Source organism: Hirundo rustica, chromosome Z (assembly GCF_015227805.2).
Source record: "Hirundo rustica isolate bHirRus1 chromosome Z, bHirRus1.pri.v3, whole genome shotgun sequence".
Lineage (NCBI taxonomy): Eukaryota > Metazoa > Chordata > Aves > Passeriformes > Hirundinidae > Hirundo > Hirundo rustica.
In genome coordinates, this window is record NC_053488.1 from 30,542,453 (window position 1) to 30,556,840 (window position 14,388).

General features: G+C 36.0%; 1 long non-coding RNA gene across 1 annotated transcript in view; it reads right to left on the reverse strand.

Moving 5' to 3' along the window:
- The window catches only part of LOC120765573 (uncharacterized), a 306,047-nt gene that overhangs the window by 49,432 nt on the left and 242,227 nt on the right, over nt 1-14,388 (reverse strand). Inside the window, exon 3 of the long non-coding RNA XR_005704473.1 lies at nt 4,777-4,849. This is a non-coding gene — a long non-coding RNA (uncharacterized LOC120765573). The remainder of the gene's footprint in view (nt 1-4,776; nt 4,850-14,388) is intronic.

The window sequence follows — 14,388 nt, forward strand, 5'->3', positions numbered from 1 at the left end:
CCAGCATGGGTTTAGGAGAGGTAGGTCATGTTTGACCAACCTGATCACCTTTTATGACCAGGTGACCCGCCTGGTGGATGCAGGAAGGGCTGTGGATGTTGTCTATTTGGATTTCATCAATGCCTTTGACACTGTCTCCCACAGCATACTCCTGGGAAAGCTGGCAGCCCGTGGCTTGGACAGGAGCACTCTTCACTGGGTTAGGAATTGGCTGCATGGCCGGGCCCAGAGAGTGGAGGTGAGCGGTGCTGCATCCAGCTGGGGCCAGTCATCAGTGGTGTCCCTCAGGGGTCTGTGCTGGGGCCAGTTCTGTTCAATATTTTTATTGATGACATGGATGAGGGTATTGAATCTTTCATTAGTAAATTTGCAGATGACACTGAGCTGGGAGCATGTGTCGATCTGCTGGAAGGTAGGAGGGCTCTGCAGAAAGATCTGGAACAGTTGGATGGATGGGCAGAGTCTAACAAGATGAAGTTTAATAAGTCCAAGTGCCAAGTCCTGCACTTTGGCCACCATAACCCCCTACAGCGTTATAGGCTGGGGACGGTGTGGCTGGACAGTGCCCAGGAGGAAAGGGACCTGGGGGCACTGGTGACAGCAGCTGGACATGAGCCAGCAGTGTGCCCAGGTGGCCAGGAGGGCCAATGGCATCCTGGCCTGGATCAGGAATGGTGTGGCCAGCAGGAGCAGGGAGCTCATTCTGCCCCTGTACTCGGCACTGCTCAGGCCACACCTTGAGTGCTGTGTCCAGTTCTGGGCCCCTCAGTTCAGGAAGGACGTTGAGATGCTCGAGCACATCCAGAGGAGGGCAACGGGGCTGGTGAGGGGCTTGGAGCACGAGCCATATGAAGAACAACTGAGGGAGCTGGGTTTGTTTAGCCTGGAGAAAAGGAGACTCAGAGGTGGCCTTGTCACAGTCTACAACTTCCTGAGGGGTGGCTGTGGTCAGCTGGGGGTTGGTCTCTTTCTCCAGCAGCAACAGACAGAACAAGAGGACACAGTCTCAGGCTGCACCAAGGGAAATACAGGTTGGACATTAGGAAAAATTTTTCACGGAAAGAGTGATAAGGTACTGGAATAGTCTGCCCAGGGAGGTGGTGGAGTCACCATCCCTGGACGTGTTTAAAAAAAGACTGGATGTGGCACTCAGTGCCATGGTCTAGTTGAGGTGTTCCGGTGTGGGCTGGACTTGATGATCTTGAAGGTCTCTTCCAACCTAGACGTTCTGTGATTCTGTGATATTTTCTTGCACTACTGTTTGCTGTATGTTGCATATTTGGGAGTGACACCAATATTTTCTTGGAAAGAAAATACAGATTTAAAATGTTTTCCATTTAATTTTACCAAAAAATAAGTGTAATAGAATAGTAAGGAGAAAAAAAAAAAAAAAAAAGAATACATTCAGTAGATGCCTGACTAGTCCATGAAGATTTTATATATTCCAGTTTCTATCCACATAATGAAAGAGCTCTGGAAGAACTGAATTACTTGTAGCACATATAATTTGTGGACAAAATATTTTCACTGGTAATGTTTCTGTATTTTATTGAGATTTTTTTCAATTCCACTATTTGCTTTCTTAATCACTATTCCTTCATAAGAAATGACTCTTTGCCTTATGTTATTCTCAGTTTCAATAAGAATATTTTTATGAACAATATAGATTTTTATCAAAAAAGAGGAGGTTTTTTCATTATTTTAAGGTTGGTTAAGTGGTTAAGTGAATTTTGTGCAGATGGTAAGTAGCCAAATGAACCAGAAATTTAACCACAGCTACAATATTGCCTGGGTGTGGGAGTGTTCATTTTTTTCCCAGGGCTCCTCATCCAACTTGATCCACAAGACTCAAAACTGCTTATTGACTTTAGGTGTAGTTGACTCTGCATAGATGTCTGATCTTTGACCTTTCTGCCGTGCTTGTGAGAAGTTAATTATTATCATAATGCACAATTTTTAAATAACATAATTCTTTATCCTCAGCGTTTGAATTCATTTCGTTCTATCATCACATTTCAGCTATCCAAGTAACTATCAAATTAAAAGAATGTTCAAACTGAACAAATCTAAATTGGTTTCAATAATATGGCCTAGAGGTTAAAGCTTGAATATTCTTATTCTAACTTGCCAAGCTATTGAACTGATAGTCAGTGTTAAGAATTTTAATACTCATATATTCTTATTAATATGAATTCCATCCTAAAAGGCTTAAAAAATAATAATTGTCTACTTTTAGTCTATGATCTAAAAAAGTAATAGAGCAAATCTTATATGCCTGTGTCTAGAGTTTCCACCTTTTCATCAATCACAACAAATTAGTTCTAAATAATGAAGATGCATTGTCTCCTCTTGCATGTATCTTAATTATCATAAAAGTGCTGCAGACATACCTCTGTTCATCCAAGTTTAAATATGGAATCTGAGACCCAAAGAAGTCTGAGGAACATGCTTTATATTTCTGGACTATCAAAATTGCACCCTTAAGGGGAATTTTATATTGACATTTTCAGGGCTGAAACTGTGCTCACCAAGCAGAGGAAAACAGACCACTCAATTTCTGTTTAAAAGAAATCAATACCTAAAAGAAGCAACCTCTGTTCAATTTTCAGCAGACTTTTCTATGATTATGAAGTTTTTCTAAAGTACTTTCTGTAAGAGATAGTTTGCACAATTTCAACGTTTTTCCCCCCCATAATATCTGATATGAAAATGAATGGAAGTTAAAAAATTGTACATTATTGTATACCTATGCCACAAATACAGAATTCTTAAACTATCACAAATATTAAACCAATGAAACTTTGTTGTAAATTTGACTCTTTTTTTTTTTTTTTTTTTTTTTTCCATTTTTAATTTCCTATTTTTTTTACATTGCTATTAATTCCTTCAAGGAAATGTCTTACATTTATGAAGTGGCATGATTTCAGCCTAGGAAATGATATTTATTCCAGATTTAAAATCTTGAAGAAGTGGGAATCTAGCCATAGACAGTCAATAATTCTTTAACTGTGAAATATAAATATTATTAAATAATTCACATTTATTTAAAAAAAAAAAAAAACCAAACAAAACAACAAAAAACACATAGTGGTGCAAGAAACAGCAGAAATAAATTAGGTTTGTATTTATTAGATTTTACTTTAAGAATGTGATTTTTTTTCTGAGAATGTGTTTATTAATTTGGGTAAAATATTTACTGCATGAACAACTTGTATTTTTACAGTAGGAAACACCAGCATAAGAGGATAATTTTATTACTTCAAATAAAAGTAATTTATATTTTAGCTAAGAAAATGAGATAAGAGGATGACTAAATTACATGATTTAGATCACAGTTTAATCTGTTCCACACTTTTAAAGGCAAGGAAAAAAAATCCTTGGAAAGGAAACTTTGTATCAAAATGGAATTTCATTGTTGGTACTCACTCCATAAATAAACAGTGCTTATTTGACATTACTTCTTGTAGACAACAATGTACTTAGTGACATTATACATCAATGTTATCACAAAGAAAAAGTCACTCAGAGGACTGAGAAGAACAAATACCTGCCTCGTTTAAAAGTATGGGTTGGGTGAACTTCATACATTAAAATCAGAAATATTTTTTCTTGTTTACTTTATACATTCTCCATATATCAACAACAGGAGAGCAGAGAACTAGAATCTATGCTGCATCAGTGGTCCTACCTCTGCAATTGATGTACAAAATGTAACGACTATTTATATGTCTGTAAAACATGAAAAACACACAACTCTATTCTGCTCAGGATCTAGAGTTTTGAAGGGTTTTCTTGCACTCATTTAATTCTGGAACATGAATATTTTTCATATAACAATTACATAAAACTGGAGTTGTAAAACTATTCTTGTACATCTAGCTTAGCAAAATCCACATTGCATTTCATTGAAAGATGAAGATTATTTTTTTTTCCAGCACTTAAGCTCCAACAGTAGCACAAACTTTGATTGATAAAAAAGATCAAGCATGATATATTAAGGATGAAAGACATGAGACACGATTGTCTGAAACATGAGTCACAGTCATTGTGCCCTTCATTATTCAGAATCGTAACACCTGGAAATAAGTAATCGTTGTTTCTGTTGTCTCCACTCAGTATTTAAATACAAAAATTAAAAATAATTTTCAGATGAAAATTCCCAGTTAGAAAGTATATAAGAGTTACTAGAGTGTTGCTAAGATCAACAGAAGCTATGATGTAATTTTTGACAGCTTTGTAAAAGTCACTCATCCAGGAACATTGACAGGTTGCAGTAAGCTCTTAAATCTATAAGTCTTCTCTGCAGTCAGAAATAGAAAAGCCTTGAGAGTTTTGTCATACTCATATGGGTGTGGATATGGAATATTCTGGAAGAAGTCTGACATGTAGTTGATAAATAGTAGATAAATAAAATTTGGAAACCTGACAATATCTAGCATTTCTCAGTGACTTGTGCTCTACTGAACTATTTACAATAATTACTCAGGTTTCCGGATGTGTAGTAACCTAAGATAGCTAAAATAAGACCTGAGCATGTAGGAATCAACTGCTCTGTTCATATGATAAAAAGTTGATCTGTAAATACAGGAATAATCTGATACCTCTGTGATTCAGAATTCCTACATATGAAATCAATCACAGATCTACAGTTTTGGAAATTTGCCAAGAGAGCCTGGAAGACAAGTTTGTCAGATAGATACTGAAGGACATTGTTATACAATTTAAATCTGAAACGACAATTCATCTAAACAAAGTAATAGACCTACACCAACTTACCGCCTCACCAGAATGTCCTCATAGCACAGTTGATGACTGGAGGATTAAAAGAGTAAGACTCTTCAAGATTTCCCTGAAACAGAAAATCAAATATGTTTTATTTGCTTTTCTACAGCAACACCAATAAATTCTGAAGGGTTCAAGAAATGGAAAAAAAAAAAAAATACAGTGATGATAAATAACTTTTATAAACAGTAATCTTTGAAAAGCAACAAAACAAAGTGGAATTTCTAACTGTGATATGAAAAAATATAAATCATAATAATATACAATTATTTTTATTGAAATTATCTGTATTTGATTGAAGTGGTTATGAAACGATTCTGTTCCAAGCCCGTTGTCTTAGTCATAAACACTTTCTTGCTTTTTCACTCTTCTCAATGAACTATTTTTTTTTGTGTAAAAGTGCCATTTCATAACTGAACTTACGCTATTCGCTTTTTAAATACACCAAACATATCACCAAGAACTGCAGTACTTGCACCAACAGTATGTTATTTGGTAAATTACCTTAGATATATGAAAACAGAACTGTAGTCTTTTCAACAGTAATCTCTTCACATATCACAAACTTGCAACAACCTCTATCATATGAGTATCCATTCAATGCATGTATTTAACTCTTTCTCACTAGCAGACAAGCTTAGGAGGTGAGCCTGTTAAAACCTTGTGAAATTCACCAAAGCCAAGTGCAAGGCACCACATCCTGGCTGGGGAAACCCAAGCATAAGTACAGCTGGGTGGAGAATGGATTGAGAGGAGAAAGATTTAGGAAAACACAACCCTGTAAGGTGCACTTGCAACTCAAAGAGCCAGCTTCAGCCTGGGCAACATCAAAAGTGGTGCTCCGAGAAGGTCAAGGGAGGGGATTGTCCCCCTCTGCTCTTGTGTGACCCCACCTGGAGTACTGTGTCCGAGTCTGGGGTGCCCAGCAAAAGAAGGATGTGGACCTGTTGGAACAAGTCCTGAAGAGAGACGCTAAGTTGACCACAGGGCTAGAGCACCTCTCCCATAAAGATGAGCTGAGAGAATTGGGGCTGCTCAGTCCAGAGAAAAAAAGGCTTTGGAGAGAATTTGTAAAACCTTCCAGTATCTGAAGGATCTGAAGGATCTGAAGGAGGCTTTCAAGAGGGGTGGAGATGGACCTTTCACAAGGGCATGTAGTAATAGGCCAAGAGGTAACAGTCTTAAGTTGAAGGTCTGTATATTTAGGTCAGATTTTAGGAAGGAATATGTTATCCAAAGAGGCTGTTGGCGCCTCATAGGTGAAAGAGTACAAGACCAGGCTGCATGGGACTCTGTACAACTGGTCTAGTGGAAGGAGCTTCAGGCAGGGGGGTTGGATCTAGAAGATCTTTAAGATTCCTTTCAGTCCTAACCATTCAATGAGTCTATGATTCTGCAATCTTTCCTTTGTCGCAAGGCAGGAAAAGGTAGAACTATTCAGTCTGGAGAGAAGAAGGCTCAAGGGGAAATTCATCAACACATACAAACAACTGAAGGGAAGATGCAAAGATCGAGTCAGGCTGTTTTCTTTGGTGTCCAATGACAGGACAAAAAGCAATGGGAAAAGGGAAACACAGGCAGAGCTGTATGACTATTAGAAAACAGGGTTTTTTTTACTGTAACTGAATACTGAAGCAGTTGCCTAGAAATGACTGGAATATTCATCTTTGAAATACTGAAAAGCCACCTGGACATGGACTTGGGTAATCTGCTTTCATCAACTCTGCTTGAGCAGGGAAGTGGGCCCCAGATCCAACCTTGACCACTCTGTGATACTGTGGTATTTTACACACAGCACTCATGAGTTTGTGTTTTAGCCACTCACTAGGCAGTATGGAACTTTCCACCTTTTCATATATCTCAGTAATGACATTCAGAAATCACAATATTCCTAAATGATTTAGGAAAGAATAAAAGTAAATAACAAATGACCATCAATGATCAAGAGTATTTCACCCTAAAAACTCTTCCCTGAAACTATTCTATTTTTGTCATAATACTGTAACAGTTTCAGTGTGGTTTTGGTGGTTTTTTTTTTTTTTTTTTTTTTAATTCATTGCACATGCAACATGTACACAGTTGTCAAAAATAGGCAGGTAAAGAACTTGCATTATAAGCAATTGTTAAGTAGTATAAAATACAAGGGGAACATAGGTTTGCAGAATTTATTTAACATGACCTTACAGGGCCTTCAAATGCAGTGAAACATGGTTGTATATGACAGTGGATTGAGTCAACCATTTTTATGTCAGAAGCATTTCACTATCTGCTTTATTTTCCACAGTCAGCCTGGAAAGCAGTGAATAGAAGCACACAAATAAATAATGTTTTTGGTGCTGAAGGCTTAATGACATGGTTCAAATGACTAGCTTGAATACATATTTCATAACATTTTAACATTACTGTGTTTATGGAAGAGATTTATTAGGCTGATACTATACACCAGTTAGTATTTTCTTTATGTCTATAATTTTTTTTTTTTAATTTAAGTTGCTTAACTAATCATCACATCACAGGAATGCAGATTAAGCAATACAGACTCATAAAATATGTCCTGAAAACTCATTTTTCAAAAATTGTATGCAAATATAAAATTCTACCATTTTTTAAATCAGTTCCCTTTGTTACTCTATACAATGTATTTTAGTTGCCTGTATTGAATTTGTTTGGTCCAATTATGGGGGCTTTCATAACTTGAAAATTATAAATCTTTTTACTGAAAGACTATTTTCACATTCCCTTTCTATTAATGGTACTATTTTTCACCAACTTTACCTTAAAAAAAAGCAGCAATTCCAACCACAAAAAGTAAAAATATTGCCTAAAAGAGAAAAGAATTTAATATTCTAATTCGTTAAGCTCAGTTTATAGAGATTAATTTATGGTCATTTTCTCAAAGAATTATAAACTAATTCTGTGTACATTTAAAAGAAAGAGGAAGAACTATTTCAGAGTTGTAGTAAAGGGACAGAAGTTGAGTAAGATTAACTTTTTTCCTATATTTGGAGGCCGGCATACCTTCCACCTCTCTCTTCCCCTGCACTATTTTTTTCTACTTACCTATCCATGGCTCTTTTCTATTCTTACTCAATTTCTTTTCATAGTTGCACAGTTAAGCCTCATTCAGTTTTTGTCTCAGTATCAAAAATATCAGTATATCAGCATAGCTTTAAGCTTAAATTATAGATGATTAAGCCTCAAAAATCGACAAAATCAACAGCATATCTGAATGTCATAGGGTAGCTCTGGAAACTCATCTATTTGGTTTCCTAAACTTGCCGAAATAGAAAAAATCTCTATCACTGGATACTGCTTATTTAGAAGAGAGAAAAAAAATGAAGAGAATGGTGGGTTACGATGCTAAAAATATCAAGGGTATATGTTGCTACACAGCCCCACAGGATCAATAGGCTTGTCCCTGCTTCAAAATAAAATAACTTATGACTGTTAATTTTTTACAAAAATACCCCTTCCCTGAACAAATTTTTTGTGTCTCTAGAATCTTTATTCCCTGTATTTAAATACAAAATATAAGAAAGCAGATTTCACAGTTCCCAAACTTTGTTTCCAAGTCTGTGTCACACAATGCCAAAACCTCTTGAGAGAAAAGACATGGTCTGTGCTGAGTGGCTGCCAGTGGACTTTGGAAACAGACATTTATGTTAGGCTCTGTATTACCATAGCCAGGCCTCTCTCAGATTTGTTACTGCTAAACTGAGTTGACAGTCTTCTTCTATGTCACTGACATGCCATGTAAATAAACTCGTTGAAGAATACTGTGAAAGTGTGTGAATCTGTGGTAATGAAGGTAGCTCATTTCAATTTTACCTCATTAAGGCTAATACTCTTGTGGTTGTCCTTTAGTCTTCTTCATAATTACTCCTGAATTGAAGAAATTAAAACGGATATTCATTGTATTCCATACCTTAGGTAAGCAAAACTAGCAGCTAACATGGAATAGACAGAATATCTTCCTGTCATGCTTTTTTGCCCTGTCCACTGTTATTCTCTTGACAGAGTCCATAAGTCTAAAGAGATCAGAACTATTACTTAGGGAAAAAGAGTCTAATTTTCTGCAAGTTTACCTTTTTGATGGCAGTCTGACAGATGCTACACCTGGATGGGGAAAGGGGCATATATATATGATTTAGTATTTTTTATGTTACTAGACTGTAGCTTGTTTTTCTCAAAAGAAAAACCCCTCTCAGGCATTTGAATGTCACAGCCAGGGACAGACAATGCTCTTTAAAAACTGAAAAGCCTGTGAGGACAAATGACATGATAGTCAAGTCCTTTTTTTTTTTTTTTTTTTTTTTTTTTTTTTTTTTTTTTTAGGAAAACGCTTTGGTTGTATATGTGAATATGGCACAGAATAGAAAAGGAGGTCCTATATGGACTCATGAACAAGAAGTCACTTCTGTGGACTGGAAAGGAAAGAAACACCAACGCCCTAATTTAAAAAAAAAAAAAAAAAAAAAAAAGGGAGAGAAGAGAAGGAATTAAGTAAGTGACTTATATTGCATTGCATTAACTCAATGCAAGCAGCTGTCATGTTGGGATAGCCTAATTCTGAATAACATCATTTAGATGCTGGAAACTTGCACCAATGTAACACTGACTGTAACATTAGATTACTTCAGGTTTAGATGATAAAAAGTGTGTTGAAAATCTTGGAAGCACTGAAAGCCCTGAAAAATTAGAATATTCGTTCATTATAAGCAGGAAAGGTGAGCTAGAAGTTGAATCTTCTACAGGCTACTCAGTCTGATTTAGAATTAGTGTCAGAGAGTAGACTCCATGCTTCTATAATTTTACTAAGAATGTTTAAAGGGATGAAAGACTGCATAAAAAAAGTTGGTATATACCTTACATTCTCCTTTCACAGTGATATATTTTCCACCATAGAATTGAAAGTGCTTTATATTTAGGATTTTTTTTTTTTTTGACAAAGAGATTATACTGTCAAAAAATCTTTTCTTATTAAGAGCAATTTTCTCCTTGCTGATACAATAACTGCTATCAACAAAATCTGACAGTCATTCTTAGGATGTGTGCGTACACCCTGTTTACTGTCAACTTGACAAATATGAAGTGTGAAAAATATTTATTTCTCAAATAAAGTTTAGAGTAAAATATTTCTTATCTAGTCATTTGCTTTTATTCAAGAAAGAACATCAAGAGAAGTGGCTTTGGCTCTAGGAAGGAATATGAAAGAGGAAAAATATTCACCTCTCAAATTAAAACATGGAAGTGTGAAGATTGCTATCAAAATCAGGATTTTCAATATTCAGAAAATCTGGTACCTAATTTAGTTCAATTAGTTTCCTTAGAGAACAAAACCACAAAGTCTTTCAAAAAGCCTAGATAAACAAGGAGAAATGAAAATTGGTCTAAAAAATGAATGAATATTGGTCTAAAAAAGTATTTCCCACTTCTAGAGGCAGTGATATACAAGCACATGAAAGACAATGAAAAATTAAGAATTTTGTATCTGATGTGTTTTATGAGAATAAAATATTATTTTTTTTTGAATTTAATATTAATTAATTCAAAAAATTAAATATTTTTTGAATATTTTCCTGATAGCTCACTCATGATTAATCCTGGCTATTCAATGTCACCTGTTTATTAGTCCAGAAAGACAATACAGATGATGGAGCTAAGAGAGGCCCATCAAGACCTCTCACTTGACTAATCTCTTTTTCACGAACAGACTGAAACACAGTCTCCCTCTTAATGGTACAGCAGAAGCAGGCAGTCCTCCAGGAACGATTTTACAGCCAAGTAAATCAGTGTTTCTTCTCCTGTAAAGACATTCTTGGTAGTATTGCTGTTAAGAGGTAGCTCAATGAAGAATAATATCAAGAAACATGGTGTTGCCCCAGTGGGAATGTAGTAGGAAGCCAAACAGAGGGGTTTCAGGCTGCCATTTGGAAAAGATTTAAGCTCTAGTAAACAGGACCCTGCAGAGAGATAAAGGCAAAATGTGTTTAACACATTTTCAGCGATTAGAATAGCATCAGAGTTGGTTTACCTTGCATTTCGCAAAGTTTGACATTTTCTATTCCAGTGCTGCAGCAAACCTAAGCCATAAAAAGGGCTCCTAAATCATAAGAAAAAAATTAATTGGGCAGATGTCCTGTAAGAAAATAAGTGCCAGTAATAATAATATAAACACTAGTATTTGGTCTTCATGAGACAGAAGCTCCTGTCAGACTTATCACAGGCTGAGATGAAAGCAGCTGCCATGGCCAACCAAGGATGTGAAGGGCTTGGGCAGCCCTCAAAGCTTGGTCAGTTGCAGGGCCCTGCTTCTGCCCGGTTCCACTGATGTCCAGCCAGGGCCACCCACACCTTCAAGTGCCCACACCTGTCCTGCCCATTCCCTCATAGCACTGCTGCAGAACAGTGTGGCTCACCAACCACCACTGTGGCACTTTTTCTTTCTTGGGGAACACACTCCACCGGCACACAGCCCAGCCTGGTGTATCTGAAGGTTGTCCTCCCAGGGTGTCCCCACCTTCCTAAACCCCTAGCTGTGTGTGCAGGCTGTGCCCTAAGTCCCAGCCACAGTGAAAAGAAAGTGCCACAGCTGTGCAAGAAGCTGCCCTGCAGCCCATTCAGCTGGGAGCCATGGGTCAGGATTCACAGCAGTGCTGGAAGCCACTGTCAGACTCTATGAAGCCTTGCCCCATGGATGTGCAGTGCTTTCTGCTCCGATTCCCCTAAAGCCAGATGCAGTGGTGCCTAGACATGAGCCTCAGGCTGTGCTCACAGCTGCAGCTGAGCTGGTCATCTGGCTCAACTTTCCTTCTGGTCTCTGCCACTGGGAAACTCTGGGCTGATCCATGTCTCTCCACCTCCCTGCTGCCTCCAAGGCCTCCTCTTGCCCGTGTGCTTTGCCTTAATTCTACAACCTGGCCCTGGCTTCTGTGACTTTGCCATAAGCCCTTGCTCCTGCCCAGGCTCCAGGTCCCACCACAAAACAAACAAACAAACCAACAAACCCCAAAACCAAACCAAACCAAACCAAACCACAAAATTTGCTGTTCTTCTTCTCCTTGCCAAAAATTTCCCTTGCTGGACCCCTTGAAAAAAAAAAAAAAAATTGAATTTTCCAATATATTAAAAGTTTAATCATGGTCATGTTTCTGCAGTAAGAAATTTACATGAGGTATTTTTGTTTTGGGTATTTTTTTTGTATTTGGAAAGTTATTGCACAATGAGACCAAATAAATTCTTTTCTTTTTTTTTTTTTTTTTTTTTTTTTTTAACAAAGCCTCAATATTTACACAGTGTCTAATCAGTAAACTTTCTGAGGTGAAAACTGTTGACAAACATTTTCTCAGAGTTCCAGGCATAAAAACCCATCACAGCTAAAATAACTATTTTATATGATCTAATGTGTGCCTTGGAGAAACGTGTTCCTGTGGCTGCATTTGAAATACAGTTAAAACTTATTCTTTTATAAAACCCACCAATCTTCTTGGTATAATTAGGTATAATAAGATACATATTGAAATTTCCTTCTGTTACTGCCCTCAATTTTTTAATCCATTAAAAAAAAAAAAAAGTTTCTGTGGCTATTTTTGTTTTCAATGGCTTTTGTTTAAAAATTTTTCTGTCATAGTGTTTCCTTTATATTTCTAATGAGTACAAATAGTACTCAACAGCACTTGGCATTTATGAAAATGGCATATTATCACACAGAAATTGTTCAGCAATGCCCATAAAATAATAAGGGAAATCTGCTACTGGGTCAAGTTATATATCACCCAAAATGTACAAAACAGATATTGGTAAAATTAATTCACAAAAAGATAAAAATTATTGGTAGGTAGAGAGAAACCACACCAAAACCCCCTCCAAAACAGCAACAACAGCAACAACAACCACAAAAAAACAAACAAAAAACCACCAAAAAACCCTACACTAAACAACAAAGAAACAGAACAAAAACACTTCTGTAAATTTTCCTATTATTTCTTGTGGTCATACAGCAAGTATAAGTTATAAAATATATTCTGGAACAGGACTGTGGTCATTTTTGCCTTTTTGTACTGTGATTCTACTTTTTGTTGTTGTTGGTTTTAATTCTGGTTTTTAAGGGTTTTTCTTCCATCTTTTTCTATTGTCTAAATAAAACATCTGACATATTATGAAAATTTCAAATAAGTACGTATAAGAAAGTTATGTTTTGTAGGGAAAAATAATATATTAGTTAAATAATAAGTTATATTATACTATACTATACTATACTATTATATTATATATATAATATATATTATATTATATTATATATATATATACACTATACTATACTATACTATACTATACTATACTATACTATACTATACTATACTATACTATACTATACTATACTATTATATTATACTAAGTTATACCGTGCATTTTTCAAAAATCTAAGTATATAACTAGAATTCCCCACTGCAAGAGTTCTTGATGAGTGTTTGAAAATTGAGAACCCTACTTTAAATACTTTAATTGATTGTGCAGTCCAGTACAGTCCAAGTGAAGCCAAAGTTTCCAAGACAGGTTGGCAAATAGAAGCCAAAGTGTTATTTTACCTTTTCCTCTCTTCTCATGCCATTTCACAACTGTACCCTATCTCTCTAGCCCTTTTTAAATACAAGAGATTTCTACAGACAATTGATATGGGTGATCTTGCACCACAAACAATAGCAAATGGGGGTTTAAAGGAAAAGTCTCAGGAGTTCTCCAAAGTCATCTTAATCTAGACAGGAAGAAAAGAACATTTTTCTTTATTGGGGGGGGGAGGGGAAAAAAAAAAAAAAAAAAAAAAAGCAGCGCCCCTAACAACTAAGCAGTAATGTTTAGGCTACAAAGTCAGAAAAATTTATTCAATGGTTACCAGTGTAACACTTCCCCTGGTATATCGATTCTACTTAAAACATAGCTAAGAAATTGTCAGCAGGTAACTGAGAGCTTTAGTTGTACTTTTATACAAATTCTTGTTTTCTAATGTAAGTACTTTCATAGTACTTGGTTCAAAAATGCAACACCTTTTTTCAGGCTAAACAAACCCCAAAAAACTCCCAAGCAAATCTGTAGTATTAACTGCCATGTTGAAATATGTATTACGGTTGCATTATGTTAAAGTAAGCAAAATATTTTTTATCTCTCATATTTGTCAAAAAACAGAATATGATGGGATTATTTTAGACTTCTGAATCCTTAGCCAGATTTAGCTTTTCTTAACAAGTCCTTTAAGTATCAATTAACAAGGAAGTTGACGGCAGTGGAAGAATTATAGATATAATTCTTGGATTACATATGTATTTTTGATCATGCTATTTATGTATAAGCATAATTTAATTGTAATCAGCTACATCTGAATCCTCGAGTGGTTTATTCATATATTAAGGTATAGTTAAACAAGAAGCTCCACAAAAGAGGGATTATTTGCATAATCAAGTTAAGTGTATTCATAGCTGAATAAACTGTAGGACAGTGCCACGGGCAGTTGCTGTCTCAGTAGTTGATGGGTTTTTTCCCAGCAGGAGAAAAGAGTCAGTGTAACACCATTTTAAAAAGACAGATATAAATTAAAATCAGTTAATTATT